We start from the raw sequence: 14,724 nt of genomic DNA on the forward strand, positions 1-14,724 counted from the left end.
GTGGCGGCCGGGCCCACCTCTCCTGGCCCGTTCCGTCACAGCTACTGTACTGTGCAAGTGCACCGCGCGGCCGCCTCCTGCGGTGGCGTCGGGGCCCGCCGCCTCACCTAGTGGCGGCAGGTGCCACGTGTCGCCTGCCGCACCTGCCGCCACAAGTCAGGGGGTCCTTTTTGACGTTTTTATCTGCAGATGGTCCTTTTTGACAATAGCGTTCGGCAGGGGGTCCTTTTGGACAAAAATTTTCCTGTGTGACCAATTCATCCACGCGATCTCTCTGCATCCCCGCTCCACTTCGTGCCCTAGGCCTAATCGCCGCACCGGCGATGACGGTGAGTGATGCTTTGGGTTGCTGCCACCAGCCCTACTGCTCCCGGTCCCTTTGGTAGATATCACCGCAACCGCTCTCGTTCATCCTATTTTTTGACCCGTTTTCCTTAATCCTATCAACAGTGCCACTCAATATCTCGGCCACCGCAAAAGATTGCTAGGTTTGGAGATGGGATTTCAGGTGCTAATGTCTTTCGGATCTCAATTTTGTACAGGTTGTGTTCATCAAGGTTCCAGTCAACTGATTTGGGCAAATCTTGGAGGTTGGTACTCATCGAGCCGCCGATCTTCAATCTGATCCATTCAAGTCAGGCTTGACTGATTGATGCAGGGCGAATCAAGGCGGGCCTGACTGATTGATGCAGGGCGAAGCAAGGCCGGGGTCAATTTTTGTTGGTTCTATCGGTAACGGCCTCGCTCGACACTTCCTTGGCGTTGACACTTACATGCGGTGGATTTTCACGCCCCTACGCCCCTTCTTCACTGGACAATAATACAAAGGGTATTCCAAATTTCCATCTTTGCTCCTCCTCCATGCTTTGTTCCCCCTTTTCGAGTGTTTGTATTTTGCAACTTAATTTCTTGTTTATATGGTTTAACATGGATTGATTGGTCGAGGAGAGTACGGCAACAAGATATGGTGCTAGAGATATGGATTTCCCAGGGAGTCAGCTCGATGTAGTGTAGTAACCTCGGCTTACCTTATCTTCGCGGCCTCTGAATGCCGTTACAATTTGAAAATAAGGATCCTTGATTATATTGCTATGTTTTCATACACGGCTGTATCTTCCGAAACCTGTGCTGGATGCTTCGGGCGTTTGTGTTCCTCAATGAGAAATCGTTCCATGCACCTGACAATAGTGAGAACAGACTTCAGAACTTATGTTAGAACAGTCCTGACTGGAACAGACTTAACTAAACTCTTAGCCTGATATGTAATTCGTGGTAAAACCTTAGCTTCTTCTGGTTTTTTAATAACTGTCTTGGCTCTGTTTTGCTTTGGAGCCACCCGGTAGTTCTATGTTGCTGCACAGATGCACCATGCTTTTTAGGACTAACCTTTTTTCATCATATCAATTCTTCTGGATGATGTTCTATTTGCTCATTTTTAAACTCATGGAATGAAAAAAATATATTCTCAAATCCAATTTTAAAACTGGATATGTTAGGTTTACAAGTATGCAATCCTGCATTAAGGTAGTTTTTAATGCGATAAATTTCCTCCTGCTCTCTTTACAAGTATGCAAGGCTCATATCTCAAGTATGGTCGAAGCATTGCTGTTAGGCAAGGTGGTTAATCGTGTCCAGATTATTGATGAGTGGTTCTCATCCTTTACTGTAGCTTCACCAAAGTTGTATTGTTGCATGCTTGCAGATACGCGTAGTTTCAGTTTGACTTGTGATATTGATATTTTATCAAAAATAATTCCATACATGATGCAAAAAGATCATTCGGAAGTGAGCACGTTCCATGTAATCTGGGTGGCACTCACCCATATATTCTATGTACAGAACTCTCCGTTTGCACAACATTAGAACATTGGTAACATATTTTTACTCTGGTATTCACTAAAGCTTGTACCAAACAATCATGGTGTGTTCCATAGATCGTTTTCTTCACATCTATGGGTTTCCAAGATCCAATCTTCTCCAGCAAATATAATTGACCATTACGCCCATCATTTTTATGCATCAAAACTTAGATTGAGCAATGGCACTACATTACATACACAACTTCTTTACTCTTCATAGTATTACTACAAATTTTATCATGTATCTTTATGTTTCTTTGAAAATGACTTCTATCATATCATGTATCTTTATGTTTCTTCGAAAATTACTTCCTATCATATCTCTTAGTATACTTATAAAGTACCTACCATTCTATTCAAAAATAGACGGGCGCGGCAACGCGTGCCTTCGATGATCTAGTGTTCCTTGAATTTTGTGTTCCTAACACGGTCGGGGTTTATGGGCCCCCTTGTTTCTTTGTTTAAAGTAAAGCTATCCTGAGGAGATCCAACATTGGTTTTACCATTTGCCTAATAACAACTAAAACTTGCATAGGGGCCGGTTAGCACCCGAGGTCTCTTAGTCAACCCCCGAGCCAGTGCTCCTCATGAGTGCTGGTCCACCAACCTAGCAGTCGGCGGTGCCGCCTCGGGGCAACTCGAGGTGTTTTGGCTATCGTCCACTATGCATAGATGGATGAGTCCATAGATAGAGAGCGCGCGGCTCTGGACACGGATCTGACTCACCGGGAGATCTCCTTGGGATAGTTTTCCTTTCTTCGAAGAGCTTGTGCACCGGGGTTCCGAGGTTACTCGGGGTGTCCCGAGATGGAGGATTGTCTCCGCGGATCATGAGAGCTGATTGTCTCCGCGGATCATGAGAGCTTATCATGGGCTAAGTTGGGACACCCATGCAAAGTTTAAACTTTCGAGAGTCGGGCCCGCGGTTATTTGGTAGATGGGAATTTGTTAATATCCGGTTATATAGGACTTGAACTAAACTCAATTAAAATACACCTACCGCATGCGTAACTGTGACTGTCTCTTTTCGGGTGTGTTCGAGAAGAGAACACGGTTGGGTTATGTTTGAACGTAAGTAGTTCAGGATCACTTATTGATCATTACTAGTTTGCGACCGTTTACGTAGCTTTTCATCTTACTCTTGTATTTGTAAGTTAGCCACCATACAATGCTTAGCCGCTTGCTGCAACCTCACCACTTATCCATTCCATACCCATTAAGCTTTGCTAGTATTGATATCCATGGTAATGGGATTGCTGAGTCCTCGTGGCTCACATATTACTACAACAACAGTTGCAGGTACAGGCAAAGCGATGCTTTGACGTGAGAGCGATGCTTGCTTGTCTTGGAGTTCTTCTTCTGCTTCTTCTTCTTCGATCAAGGGATAGGTTCCGGGTCGGGGAGCCTGGGATTAGCAGGGTGGATGTCATTCTTCTTTTCGTTTGTTTTCATCCGTAGTCGGATCCTGCTCTTTTGTATGATTATTGTTATGTATTGATGAACTGTTGTATTCATGTTGTAGCTTGTGGCGAGTGTAAGCCTTTAACTTGTATTCTCATCTATTCAGTACATGGTATGTTGTAATGATATCCACCTTGCTATGCGCTCGAAATACGATTGTGCCTCGATCATGAATTTATCACATGATTGGGATAGAATCGCATCTTGGGCGCTATAGGGTTTCACTGAGAATCGAACTCGGCCACATCGATTTGCAAGTTTCAGTCAGACCAAAAGTTACAAGTGAAATGGCCTAAGCCAAATCGATGAGACTGATTTCTACAACTCGGTCGGTCCGAGATGAGTTCGGCGGAAACCTAACCCTAAATTTTCGAATCAAAACTAATCTAAAGGAAGTTTTTGTTGGATAGAGTGATCTCATACGTGGTAACAATCATGGCATTGATTTTGTGCCAAGAATCCGAGGTAAAGATTGCACAAAGGATTGAACTCATACCCTAACTTGGCGATGAGCTCGCTACAGCGACATGGCGGTGAAGATTCCCGTTGACGGTGGTGGAGACCAGCGGCGGGAGGTCACTTGCAATGAGGAGACAATCCGGAGACCTGAGTCAGCAGAGCAGGACACGCGCGGGCGAAAGATTTCGGAGGAATTTCCAAAATTTGGCGCATGGGTATATATATCCTGACCCTATTGATGTGACCGAGTGGAACGACTCGGTGGCACCGAGATGCAATATCGCAAGCGGTTACTGCAACTCGGTGTGACTGAATTGTTCAAATCAGTTGCATCAAGATTGAAAACCTAGATCAACTCAATGAACTCGCTATGACCGAAAAGAATGAATCGGTCAGACCGAAATACACAGAGAGGTTTTAAAGTTTAAGTCTATGATGAATTGGTGACTCCGAATGCTCCTCACCCAGAGGGTTCGAATTTGACTTGATCAAACTTTGTGATGTAGCATGAATAGAGTTTGAGACGAGAAACACATAGGTAGCTAGATGAAGTTTTTAGGCATTCTTGTCCATCCATTTGGCAAGAGAAAAAGACTAAATAATCAAAGGAACAAATGGATGTCTTCGAATGAGAAAAATGTGCAATCAACATGCTCACACAATAAGATGCAATATGAAATATGTGGTAAAGCATGCACAAACTCTCTACCATTTTTCTTCATTTTCTATAATCCACCACCAGTTATGCTCAAATTTCTAACCCATCATCATCTATGTTGCAAAATTGTCACTAACATCAAAGTTAGAATCTCCACAACTGCTTACGGATTGCCGGTTACTTTTCTTGGTTTCTTGTGCTTTGCTTGAATTTCTAACCCTTATTTGTATCTCACCTCTTTTGGACGCCCTTTTGTGATGGAACATGCACTGGTGCGCATCGGTTCTAAACAAACGGTTTTTAACCCGTTTCAGCGACGGCATTTGGAACCATCGCCAAGTGAGTGTGTGCGGTAGCGTGTCCTTCGCACATGACCCATAAATTGTCAGGGATAGGCCCTCTTGGGACCCAGGCTGGGGCCATGTGCGATCGGGCGAGGCATCGAAACCCAATCATTTTCGTAGGTATGTACATCCCACACGGTAATCCGAGAAAATCATTTCCGTAGGTATGTACATCCCACACGGTGAATCCTAGAAAAACATTTCCGTTTGTATGTATATCACACATAGTCAATCCAAGGAATATGTTTCCATTCTTATGTACATCCCACACAATCAATCCAGGGAACACGTTTCCATTCGGACGTACATCCCACACAGTTTTATGTGTAGGCTCGTGTGTGAAAGGTGTAACTATCACACACGGTTTGCCATGGTTAACTATTTGCTTTTATCAACTATATCACACACGATTTGATGAACAAAACTGTGTGGCATTGGGCTATCCATTGCAAGCGCTTTTTCTGCTAGAACCGTTTGCAAAAGTCCATGACACATTTAGCAGGTTTATTAGTTTACAATTAATAATTCCAGTATTACGCAAATTCACATTTCATATCGAATAGCTGTTTGCCAATTTCATATCAGGCACATAAATATATTATAACATCACAGTATGGTAGCTACATGAAAACAGCACAATACAATATATAGCTAGTTCAACTTCATAAGAACAATATATTCATTTCCCTAATCGAGATCATCCAGGCTCGTCTTATCCACCTCTGCTTTCAGTTCAGTAAGAACCCGTTTTGCACGGGCCAACTAGGAAAGCACCTCCTCCTTCGCCAACACCATCTTAGCAAAGTCTGATTTAAAAAATCTGAGCTCATTCTACACCCTCAAATTTTTATCCCCCATCTTGAAATATGCTTCACTGTTGACAACACTTTCTCTAATCCTACATGTGTTCTCTTCCTCATACATGCTCCAGAGCTTCGCTAGGCACATCTTCAAAGACTGTGGCCACTCTTGATCAACCCACTCCAAGTAAGAGCACTTCCATTCATCCTATAATGTTTAAAACTAGATCAGTAACAATTGTAGGGGAAATGGGTTTATAGCAACATAGAAAATCACCAATGCTTATTTTGAAAAATTGAAGAAACATGTTAATTATGACATATCTTCTCAAAAAGATCAATGTGCAAATGAAATAACTGGTACTGAGACAATAACCAAATTCTGGAACATCAGAAGCTATAATTAACTGCAATGACGCTACAAGTTCTTACTCATGTACAATAAATAAAAAATTGAACATTTTATGAGGAAGGTAAATATAACTGCAACAGCATAGCGATAGTGTTTGGATGATAGCAAATTGATATTAACACGTGTGTACATGCACAAATTTAGTAACATAGAACCAATGGCACCAAGGCCGTCCACTATGTATGCCAAAACTGGGGTAAAGACAAATGTTGCTACATCTCGCACCGGTGCCCTGCACTGGTGAGTCGATGCAGCGGAAAAAAATCAGGGACCCAGACTCCGGAGCATGTAGTTGCTCCGATGCCCAGTTACTTTGTGCCATAAAGATTTAGTATTTTACTACTTGGCTGCTCGGATGTGTGGACCAAAGTTGGCTGCACAAACTGCTGAAGCGGTGCCAAATAATTTTCTAATGGCACCGCTAATGAGATGGCAACAGTTTAAGATACTAGGTACAAACTGTGACACTATCTTAGGATGCGTTTGGTTGAAGGTGTGGTATGAATGGGTTGGGACCGTGACAGTGTCTGAATCACATCTAACAAATGATTTGTAACAACGAAAGAGTGTCTAACCTTCTATGCACATGCCAGAAACTTCCTCCCACTGTCCACAGAATCAAACGCAACTAGCTTCACGCATGGAGATTGATGGTGACAACGAGCAGATAGATCTTCAACCACCCCGCTCCATTCGTTGCCACTGATGGTCTTAGGGAGCTACAAGAGGAAGAAATGACTCAAATTGACCGCCAAGTAAAAAATCCTTCATTCCAAGTCATAGCCCGACAGAGAGAAGAAAGGCATACCCGCTGGAGATGTCTTTGAAGAAGACCATGGCGACCCCGGTGGTAGGATGCGAGACAGCGAGACCGAGGAAGCGGCTATAGCTTAGCAAGGAAGGAAGGAAGGAGGAAACAGGGGAAATGTGACTTGTGGTCAGGAAGAAAAGGGGGTGGGGAAGGGGGGAATGGGGCGGGGTAGATATTTTGGCGGTAGGCCAAAATTTTGGAAATGTGGAGGGAAACTTTGTGCACGGTGCCGCCGGACCATTCACTTTGAACAATTGTGTGCATCGCAAATGATTCTTCTGCTTTACACGCATGGGATGAGTTTGATAATTCAAATTTTGGTGGAAATTTCCCCAGTACGTCATTGCATAATTTAACATCGCTTGCTAATTTGGGCACACAAAAGAGCGTACAGCAGACAGACCACACTTACGGAATCGAGTAATTTTAGTAATTAAACAGAGTCAGTTGACCTAAACATTGCTAAACAAAAGACCAGCATTAAAAGCAAAGCCTAAGTACGCATAATTTTAACAAATCCGCCGCCGCACCGTCCTATGCATTGCCGGTGTGAGATGAGACGTCGATGACTTGTCCTGGCGACATGCCGCCGTTGGTGGACTCCATGCCCCCCTGCTGAAGTCGACCGCATCCTCGTCCTCGACGCCGCCCTCAAGGTTGTAGTACTCATAGTAGTGGCTGTGCTAGAGCTCGCGTTTGTACTCCACCGCCAATTCCTTGATGGACAGACGCTTCTCTACCTCGACCTCGGCCACGCGCAACTCCTCCTCCCGGCGCTCCTTGATCTTCGCCGCGTCCTACATCTCTAGCTCCCGCTCGGCGACCTCATGAGGAAGCAGGTGCTCCATGGCCACCACCGCCTTTTCAGACGTCGGTTGCATGCTGGAGTCCGAGGTGGCCTGGAATATCTCGGCGTGTGCATCCTCGATCTTGGCGTGGATGGCCTCGACCTGGGCCAGGGCGACATCAGCGGCACGGATGGTAGCTCAAGCGCTCTCGGCGTTTACAGTCATCGTCGCAGCAGCTGCTGCAGCTATCTCGGCTGCTGCAGCTGCCCTGTCGGCTACCGCGGACGCCCTCTCAGCGGAAGCGGCCGCGCTCAATGCGGATGCGGCGGCACTCTCGGTGTAGGCGGCCGCGCTCTCGGCGCAGGCGGCAGCGCTCGGGGGGCGCGTGCATCGTACGGGCCTTCACGAAGCGTTTCCACGGCGTCATCTTTGCAAGAAGGGGGTGCGGGAATGGGGGTCGGGATTCATGGATTCGGGGGTTGCCGGCACTGGAGCAGACCACCCGGCGAAGCTTAAGGAGGGAGACTTAAATAAACCCAGATATTTTCATCACAAACGGTTCCTCAAAAACAACTGTGTGTGATGTTGTAGATATTTTTTATTAGCTGTGAAAGACGAATTTGGAGTACAGTAGCAACGGATGGTGTTTTAAATGTACGAGAAATTTTGTAGTACTAATACAACTGTCATGTCAAATTTTGGAAAATTTCAGGGGCCAGTTGACCTTTTAAGACATTTAAGTGATTTTCTAGCCATTTAATTGAAGGAAATATGCCCTAGAGGCAATAATAAAGCTATTATTTATTTCCTTATATCATGATAAATGTTTATTATTCATGCTAGAATTGTATTAACCGGAAACATAATGCATGTGTGAATACATAGACAAACAGAGTGTCACTAGTATGCCTCTACTTGACTAGCTCGTTGATCAAAGATGGTTATGTTTCCTAACCATAGACATGAGTTGTCATTTGATTAACGGGATCACATCATTAGGAGAATGATGTGATTGACTTGACCCATTCCGTTAGCATAGCACTTGATCGTTTAGTTTGTTACTATTGCTTTCTTCATGACTTATACATGTTCCTATGACTATGAGATCATGCATCTCCCGTTTACCGGAGGAACACTTTGTGTGCCACCAAACGTCACAACGTAACTGGGTGATTATAAAGGTGCTCTACAGGTGTCTCCGAAGGTACTTGTTGGTTTGGTGTATTTCGAGATTAGGATTTGTCACTCTGATTGTCAGAGAGGTATTTCTGGGCCCTCTCGGTAATGCACATCACTTAAGCCTTGCAAGCATTGCAACTAATGAGTTAGTTGCAGGATGATGTATTACGGGACGAGTAAAGAGACTTGCCGGTAACGAGATCGAACTAGGTATTGAGATACCGACGATCGAATCTCGGGCAAGTAACATACCAATGACAAAGGGAACAACGTATGTTGTTATGCGGTCTGACCGATAAAGATCTTCGTAGAATATGTGGGAGCCAATATGAGCATCCAGGTTCCGCTATTGGTTATTGACCGGAGACGTGTCTCGGTCATGTCTACATTGTTCTCGAACCCGTAGGGTCTGCACGCTTAAGGTTTCGATGACAGTTATATTATGAGTTTATGCGTTTTGATGTACCGAAGGAGTTCGGAGTCCCGGATGAGATCGGGGACATGACGAGGAGTCTCGAAATGGTCGAGACGTAAAGATCGATATATTGGACGACTATATTCGGACATCGGAAAGGTTCCGAGTGATTCGGGTATTTTTCGGAGTACCGGAGAGTTACGGGAATACGTATTGGGCCTTATTGGGCCATACGGAAAAGAAGGAAAAGGGCCTCAAGGGTGGCCGCACCCCTCCCCTTGGTCTGGTCCGAATTGGACTAGGGAAGGGGGGCGCCCCCTTCCTTCCTTCTCCTTTTCCCTTCCTCTTTTCCTATTCCATATGGGAGGTGGAATCCTACTAGGACTAGGGAGTCCTAGTAGGACTCCACACTTGGCGCGCCCCCTCCTAGGGCCGGCCTCCTCCTCCTTGCTCCTTTATATACGGGTGCAGGGGGCACCCCAAAGACACAACAATTGATCCTTGAGATCTATTAGCCGTGTGCGGTGCCCTCCTCCACCATAATCCTCGATAATATTGTAGCGGTGCTTAGGCGAAGCCTGCGACGGTAGAACATCAAGATCATCACCACGCCGTCGTGCTGACGGAACTCTTCCCCGACATTCTGCTGGATCGGAGTCCGGGGATCGTCATCGAGCTGAACGTGTGCTAGAACTCAGAGGTGCTGTAGTTTCGGTGCTTGATCGGTCGGGCCGTGAAGACGTACAACTACATCAACCGCGTTGTGCTAACGCTTCCGCTTCCGGTCTACGAGAGTACGTAGACAACACTCTCCACTCTCGTTGCTATGCATCACCATGATCTTGCGTGTGCGTAGGAAATTTTTGAAATTACTGCGTTCCCCAACAGTGGCATCCGAGCCTAGGTTTTATGCGTTGATGTTATGCATGAGTAGAACACAAGTGAGTTGTGGGCGATATAAGTCATACTGCTTACCAGCATGTCACACTTTGGTTCGGCGGTATTGTTGGATGAAGCGGCCCAGACCGACATTACGCATACGCTTACGCGAGACTGGTTCTACCGACGTGCTTTGCACACAGGTGGCTGGCGAGTGTCAGTTTCTCCAACTTTAGTTGAACCAAGTGTGGCTACGCCCGGTCCTTGCGAAGGTTAAAACAGCACCAACTTGACAAACTATCATTATGGTTTTGATGCGTAGGTAAGAACGGTTCTTGCTCAGCCCGTAGCAGCCACGTAAAACTTGCAACTACAAAGTAGAGGACATCTAACTTGTTTTTGCAGGGCATGTTTGTAACGCCCCAAGACCGGAGCTTCAGATGCCTTCCAGGGTTTCCAGGTTTCGTCGTGTGATTTGTTTGGCCCGTTGCATTTCATCTTTGCATCATGTGCATTGCATCATGTCATCATGCCATCATGTCATTTATTTTCTTAACTCAGCTAAATAAATGGCATGGATCTTTGATCCATTTAAACCGAGGGAATTCACGTGGTGATTTCTCTTTATAACATATCCTCCCAATATTATAGGGAGCTATAACGAAATATTCCATTAGTTTGGGATCACCTATAACACACTTGCAATAATCACATGTCTTTTCCGCTTCGAGTTTGCTCCTCAAACTTCGTCCATAAATTCTTTATCTTTTTCCGGAGGTCTTCCAAAAATCTCAACATTTCGGGACCTTTCTAACACCCACTTCTTATTCAAACTCATTTGAATTTAATTCAAATGAGTTCCAATCCAAACTTGGTACATGCCCATTTATACTTTTCTTGGATCAAGATCATTTTTGCGAGTCCAGTAAAATTATCCCCATGCCCAGTTTCCATCCCAACCTTCTCTTTCTTTTCCTTCTCTTTTCTGTTTTCTTTTTAAATGGGAAAAGAGAGATATTTAGGGAGAGAGGCGGCCTGCACCCCTGGCCAGGCCTGCACCACTGCCCTCCTGGGCCTCCCTCCCTCACGCGCCGGCCCAAGGCCAGGCCCAATCAGCCCCGCTGCTTACCCTAACCCCCTCTCGCATCGCTCTCTCCCTCTCCCTCGTCTCCCTCGTCTCCCTTGCGCCGCTAGAGGCCAGAACCCGCTCGATCCCCTCGCCCTCTCCTCATCGAGCGCCCTCCTCTCCTACCTCGCGCCTGTACTTCTCCTTGCGTCGCCCGGAGCGCTCTCGCGCCGCCACTAGAGGCCAACTCCGGCGACTCCACACCCGCACAGAGCCCCGCGCCCGATCCCGCTGGTCCCTCCTCTCGCCTGTCGCCAAGCAGGAGCTCCGCCGCCTCGACTCCTGGTCCAGGCTCCGTCGACCGCTCCCTCCTCGGCTTTTGGCCTCGTCCAGGCCACCTTGTCATCGCCCCGCCTCAGCGCCGCCGTCCTCCATGGCCACGGCTAGCCGAGCTTGAAGCTACCGCCGCCACTCACCTCCCGTCCGGGCTGCAAGCCACCCTCGCCCGGATCTGCTCGAGCTCGCTGCCCCCTGCGCCGCAAGTTCCTCCCGCCGGAGCCCCAAGTCCAGCTCTGCCCCGCATCCAGTCCCTGCCCGCATCGCCGTGCGACGCCCTCTGCTTCACCCTGCGTTGAACGACAGGGGCTGCTGCGTCGCCAGCCTCCTATCCGCGAGATCCGGTGATGCCGGCCACCAGGACCCACTGCTGCTTCCTGCCGCTGACCACTACCATCGCTTCCTTGATGCTTCCACCCGGGTTCCTTTGTGTTTTGTCCGTTTCGGACCATCAAGACCGGCAAGACCCAGACTCAGAACGCCGAGTACATCTACAAACCAGAAGAACTTGGATGCATCAAGTCCTCGAGGAGACCCGTTTTTCGTCAAGTTCGACTACCGTTGCAAGAACGAAAACCCAAGTACCACGACGCCGAGTACCCCTACGCATGAAGACGCCAAGACCGTTTCGGGATTCACCGAAAACCGCTACCGATGACTCGAACATCTACGAAAACTCATGCAACTATGAACGTGAACGACTACCATCGACCTCGAGTTACTCGGATTCGTCAAGTTCCTCTCCGAAACATGTACCACTACCGCTCCGATGATCACAGATGAACGATAGGATGACTACTTCGACTACCGTCGCGTGAACCACTACTTCCCTCGACGTCCCGAGAACGTCTACTTCCTCTACACCACTTGACCCGAACCGCTCCGATAACGCACGCTTCGAAGGTATAACCCCGAGACGACCGCCGTGAACGAATGCATGTGTGATGTATGAGATGCTCGTGCTTGCACCGTGCTCGATTTGTCGGTGCACGTTGCCCTCTTTTACCTTGTCACCGTCATGTGGGAACCCGGTAACCGGGAGCACCCCACCTTCTATCGCATGTCACGCTCCCGTCGCACTTTCTTTGCATCGGGATCTCAATCGAGTTACCGGAACCGGAATGTTGCCGTGGCACCGTTTCATTATCGTTGTCGTGGCTCCCCTTTTCATTTCCGCCACGTTGACAAATGCTTCTTAATATGCCCTTGTCAACTTTTCTTAAATTTGCATAAAACTTGCTCATGTCACCCGCATCATGATAACAACAACTAAAATGTTTAAAATTGTTGTTTGCATTAAATTGCTAAATGCATATGGGGATTTTCCGGACTTGTCGTTTTGTTGTTCCGGCCTCATTTAAAATTGCCTAGATAGATAGTTTCTTTATGCTTCACCTCTTGGCATGCTAACAATATTTAATATTGTTGAGTACCTAAACGAGAGAGAACTAAATAATTCATGTGGTGTTTCGTCAATATGCAACTCGTTGCATATTGAGCTCCATTTAATTTGTAGGATTGTTTGTGCATTTTGCCATGACATGCCTCATTTAAACCGGACATGCATCATACCTGGTTGTGCATCATGCCATGCTTATGTGATGGTTGTTTACTTTGTTGTTTTCTCCTTTCCGGGTTGCTTCTCGTGCTAGCTTCGGTTTCTTTCCGGAGTTGTGAGGATTTGTTTGACTACGTCCATTTGTCTTCTTCATGGACTCGTTCTTCTTCCTTGCGGGATCTCAGGCAAGATGATCATACCCTCGAAATCACTTCTATCTTTTCTTGCTAGTTGCTCGCTCTTTTGCTTTGCCTATGCTACGATACCTACCACTTGCTTACCATGCCTCCTATATTGTTGAACCAAGCCCCTAACCCACCTTGTCCTAGGAAACCGTTGATTGGCTATGTTACCGCGTTGCTCAGCCCCTCTTATAGCGTTGTTAGTTGCAGGTGAAGTTGAAGTATGTTCCTTGTTGGAACATGGAGTTGTTGTTCCTTGTTGGAACATGTTTACTTGTTGGGATATCACTATATATATTATTTAATTAATGCATCTATATACTTGGTAAAGGGTGGAAGGCTCGGCCTTATGCCTGGTGTTTTGTTCCACTCTTGCCGCCCTAGTTTCCGTCATATCGGTGTTATGTTCCCGGATTTTGCGTCCCTTACGCGGTTGGGTAATAATGGGAACCCCTTGACAGTTCGCCTTGAATAAAACTCTTCCAGCAATGCCCAACATTGGTTTTACCATTTGCCACCTAGCCTTTTCTTTTCCCTTGGGAGTCGCACTCCTGAGGGTCATCATTATTTTACCCCCCCCCCCCCCCCCCGGGGGGGCCAGTGCTCCTCTGAGTGTTGGTCCAACCGAGCGATGTCCGGGGCTACCAGGGGCAACTCTGGGCTGGCCTACCCGACGTCTTGCTCATCCGGTGTGCCCTGAGAACGAGATATGTGCAGCTCCTATCGGGATTTGTTGGCACATCTGAGTGGTGTTGCTGGATTTGTTTTAACTTGTAGAAGTGTCCTGTAGAACCGAGATACCGAGTCTGATCGGAATGTCTCGGGAGGAGGTCTATTCCTTCGTTGACCGTGAGAGCTTGTCATGGGCTAAGTTGGGACACCCCTACAGGGATTGAACTTTCGAAAGCCGTGCCCGCGGTTATGGGCAGATGGGAATTTGTTAATGTCCGGTTGTAGAAAACCTGAAGTTGACTTTATTTAAAATGCATCAACCGCGTGTGTAACCGTGATGGTCTCTTTCTGGCTTAGTCCGGGAAGTGAACACGGTGTTGGAGTTATGTTTGACGTAGGTTGTTCTAGGATCACTTCTTGATCATAGTTTATCGATCGTGCTTTGCCTTCTCTTCTCGCTCTCTTTTGTGTATGTTAGCCACCATACATGCTAGTCGCTTGCTGCAGCTCCACCTCATACCTTTACCTTTCCCATAAGCTTAAATAGTCTTGATCGCGAGGGTGCGAGATTGCTGAGTCCCCGTGGCTCACAGATACTTCCAAAACCAGCTTGCAGGTGCCGATGAGTCCGTGCAGATGACGCAACCAAGCTCAGGAGGAGCTCGATGAAGATCTTGTCCTTTGTGTTGTTTCGTTCTAGTTGGTCAGTAGTGGAGCCCAGTTGGGGTCGATCGGGGACCTTTGTCGCATTTGGGGTTCTTCTTTTATTTTGGTTCCATAGTCGGACCTTGATTGTATTTGGATGATGTAATGCTTTATTCATGTATTGTGTGAAGTGGCGATTG

The 14,724-nt window shown here is 46.8% G+C and overlaps 1 long non-coding RNA gene across 3 annotated transcripts; it reads left to right on the forward strand.

Annotated features, from left to right (window-relative positions):
• Window positions 1-214: 214 nt before the first annotated feature.
• On the forward strand, window positions 215-3,251 carry LOC123127358 (uncharacterized). 3 transcript variants are annotated; one of them, XR_006462340.1, is made up of 3 exons: window positions 245-382; window positions 543-829; window positions 3,153-3,251. It is a non-coding gene; the product is annotated as an uncharacterized lncRNA (long non-coding RNA). The 3 variants fall into 3 exon arrangements; XR_006462339.1 differs by lacking the exon at window positions 3,153-3,251 and having other exon boundaries at window positions 215-329; window positions 543-1,084; XR_006462338.1 differs by lacking the exon at window positions 3,153-3,251 and having other exon boundaries at window positions 543-1,084.
• The last annotated feature ends 11,473 nt before the right edge of the window (window positions 3,252-14,724 follow it).

The sequence above is a fragment of the Triticum aestivum genome, chromosome 6A (genome assembly GCF_018294505.1).
Source record: "Triticum aestivum cultivar Chinese Spring chromosome 6A, IWGSC CS RefSeq v2.1, whole genome shotgun sequence".
Taxonomy (NCBI): Eukaryota; Viridiplantae; Streptophyta; class Magnoliopsida; order Poales; family Poaceae; genus Triticum; species Triticum aestivum.